At 42.0% G+C, this 3,693-nt stretch overlaps 1 protein-coding gene across 1 annotated transcript in view; it reads right to left on the bottom strand.

Moving 5' to 3' along the window:
• CSMD1 (CUB and Sushi multiple domains 1) overlaps positions 1–3,693 on the bottom strand; it is a 1,215,136-nt gene that overhangs the window by 606,167 nt on the left and 605,276 nt on the right. The window lies entirely within an intron of this gene.

Raw genomic sequence — 3,693 nt, 5'->3', positions numbered from 1 at the left:
ATGGCGCACTTGAGATGTCCCATCTGAGATGACGCAACTGAGATGCGTCACCTGGGATGATGCACATGGGATGCCTCACCTGCACTGGCGCACCTGCAATGCCTCACCTAAAATGGTGCACTTGAGATGTCCCATCTGAGATGACGCAACTGAGATGCGTCACCTGGGATGGTGCACATGGGATGCCTCACCTGGGCTGATGCACCTGAGATGCCTCACCTAAGATGATACACCTGAGACACTTCACCTTCGATGCCTCACCTGGGTTGGTGCACCTGCAATGCTTCACCTAAAATGGTGCACTTGAGCTGCATAGTCTGAGATGACGCACCTGAGATGCTTCCTCTGGGCTGGCGCACCTGAGATGCCTCACCTAAGATGATACACCTGAGATGCCTTGTCTGAGATGCCTCACCTGAAACAGTGCACCTGAGCTGGCTCACCTGCGATGCCTCACCTGAGATGCTTCACCTGGGCTTGCGCACCTGAGATGCCTCATCTAAGATGATACACCTGAGATGCCTCACCTGAGCTGGCTCAGCTGTGATTGTGTGCACACTCAAGTGAGCCCTGTTCCCCAGCACCCAACAAAGGTATACAGCTCTCCTCTTTCTGTTGCCAGACTGGCCTTGTCCTCCTTAGCATCGGGGCACAGGCTGCCTCTTTGATTGCCCTTTTCCATCACATGCACCTGCGATTCATCAGCAGTCGCGCAGCTCTACATGTATGCTACTCGGGAAGCCACACTGCTCCACTTGCACTACGAGCTGGGTGAAAGGCAATGTCTCCTCGCGCCTGGAGTGCTGCGGTCTTCCTAAGTGTTCCTAATTGTTCTCTGCTCCCACTCTTGCTTCACCTGCACACCATGCTGCACGCAGCCACCAGAGCAACATTTGTGAGACCCCAATTTCATCAAAGCATCTCCCTTCTAGAAATCCTGCAGCAGCATCTCATTGAAGTGAAAATAAAATCCAAACACATTAGGACAGCCGGAAACACCCAGAGATGGCCTCTCCTCCATCACTGAGTCACGTCTCTTACAATCTTGCCCCAATCCCTTTCCCTACACCTGTGGAGAGCATGGACCACTTGTCTTTCCCTCCCACATACCAAGCTGTTCTGGCCACAGGGCCCTTGCATTTGCTATTATTTATGTCTAGAAGGATCTTCGCAAGGCTGCCTCATGTGTATGATTAATCCTTCAGTCACTCTTTCCTGGGCTAATTTAGGTTAAATGGTTCTCTTCCCCCTACTGCCCCCCCCTACTCCCCCAACCCCAGCTCTTTCTCTACTCCTGGTTTTGTCTTCTGGGCAGCACCTTTACTATAAGAAATATATACATATTATTTGTTTCCAGGCTAATGCTTTCATCCATTAGATTATAAATCATGATGAAAGTTGGATTTATATGTGTTCTAATCTGTATCTTTAGAGCCTAAAACACAGCTACACATGTGTATTATATTATGAAGCCCACAAAGGTTTTCATTTTACACGTGCAAGGAAAAGCGTGATTCAGAAGTTATAACGCTTAGCCAAGAATTGAAGTGAAACACAGCTTTGCTCCTCTAAATCCCAACAAGGCTCTCTCCCCCATCTCTCACTGTTGGGTAACCTTGTCACACACTAAGAAGCAAATCAAGTGTGGGATAACAGCGTTTAAAATTAAAAACATATCACACATTGAAAATAAGAATCTCTAGCCCTTTCTTTATGATAAAAGAAGGCAAGAAAGAAAATGCTTACAAAAACGGAAGACGTGTTAAGGTACCATGGAAAATCTGGTGGATAATTTTGTTCAACCAAACGAACTTAGAAAATACTCTCCCTTTTAATTTAGACACAATTGCTTCATGGATAGACCACAACTTCTCTGTTTCCCATAAATTGTTGCTAGTTTGAGAAACAATCTTCTAAAGCCTGCTTCTGTTTGCATCTCCAGTCAAACAGGGCTGCTTCTGTGGTGCCTGCTGCTGTGTGCAGCACACTGCAATCTCTGATTGGCTCATAAATAGGCTTCTCTGTGATTCTAGTCGCTTGTAGACTTGTTTTTTACAGTCACAGTTTCCATACTTGGAAATTAAGCTGAATTGAGTGCAGCACAATGACAGTTTAGTCTTGGGGGAAAAAAGAAAAGCCTTATTCTAATGTTTTAGGTTTATTAAACACTGAATTTTAACCAGCACCTCCTGATCCAACTTACATACAAAACAACCTCCTCATTTGGCAAAGAGAGTTAAATAGGTGCCAACTCTTCATAGAAATACCTGGAAATCTTGCATCACAACAGTGCCCTATACAGCATCTCCTTTAAAATCAAGTGCAGCTCAAGGTGAATTAAAGACTTAAATGTAAAACCCAAAACTATAAAACCCCTAGAATAAAATCTACACAACACTATTCAGGACAAAGTCATGGGCAAAGATCTCATGACAAAAATGTAAAAAGCAATTACGACAAAAGCAAAAAATGACAAATGGGATCTATGTAAACTAAAGAGCTTCTGCACAACAAAAGAAACTATCATCTGAGTGAACAGACAACCTACAGAATGGAAGAAAATTGTTGCAATCTGTCCATCTGACAAAGGGCTAATATCCAGAATCTACAAGGAGCTCAAACAAATTTACAAGAAAAAAAACAAATAATCCCATTAAAAAGTGAACAAAAGACATGCACAGACACTTCTTAAAAGAAGATATCCATGTGGCCAACAAACATATGAAAAAAAGCTCAATATCACTGATCAGTAGAGAAATGCAAATCAAAACCACAATGAGATCATTTCATGCCAGTCAAATCGCAATTATTAAAAAGTCAAGAAACAACAGATGCTGGCAAGGCTGTGAAGAAATAGAAACTCATTTACACTGTTGGTGGCAATGTAACTTACTTCAACCATTGTGGAAGACAGTGTGGTGATTCCTCAAAGATCTACAGCCAGAAATACCATTTGACCCAGCAATCCCATTACTGGGTATATACCCAAAGGATTATAAATCACCCTATTGTAAAGACACATGCACATGTATGTTCATTGCAGCACTATTCACAACAGCAAAGACATGGAATCAACCCAAATGCCCCTCAGTGACAAACTGGATAAAGAAAATGGGGTAGAGATACACCATGGAATACTATGCAGCCATAAAAAGGAATGAGATCATGTCCTTTGCAGGAACATGGATGAAACTGGAATCCATTATCCCCAGCAAACTAATGCAGGAACAGAAAACCAAATACTGCATGTTCTCACTTATAAATGGGAGCTGAACAAAGAGAACACAAGGACACAGGAAAGGGAACAACACACACTGGGGCCTGTTGAGGGGGGCAGGGGATGGAGAGTATCAGGATAAATAGCTAATACATGTGGGGCTTCACACCTAGGTGACGGGTTGATACGTGCAGCAAACCACCAGGGCACATGTTTACTTATGTAACAAATCTGCACCTTCTGCACATGTATTCTGAAACTTAAAATTAAAATTTAAAAAAATGAGAAAAAATAAAAATAAATGTATGTAATAAAAAATAAAATAAAAATAAAAGAAATACTCTACAAATGGGTCATGATTTTTATAGGTAGATGCTCTTCACGAATCAAATTAAACTAATTTATTTGGACACCCTATAACTAGTGCTAGTTCAGAAAATTCATTTTTCTTTATCAACAATTAAAAATTATAAAAT

Source organism: Rhinopithecus bieti, unplaced genomic scaffold, assembly GCF_001698545.2.
Source record: "Rhinopithecus bieti isolate Rb0 unplaced genomic scaffold, ASM169854v2 scaffold_15838, whole genome shotgun sequence".
In the NCBI taxonomy this organism is placed as follows: domain Eukaryota; kingdom Metazoa; phylum Chordata; class Mammalia; order Primates; family Cercopithecidae; genus Rhinopithecus; species Rhinopithecus bieti.
This window is presented reverse-complemented; position numbering and strand designations above follow the sequence as displayed.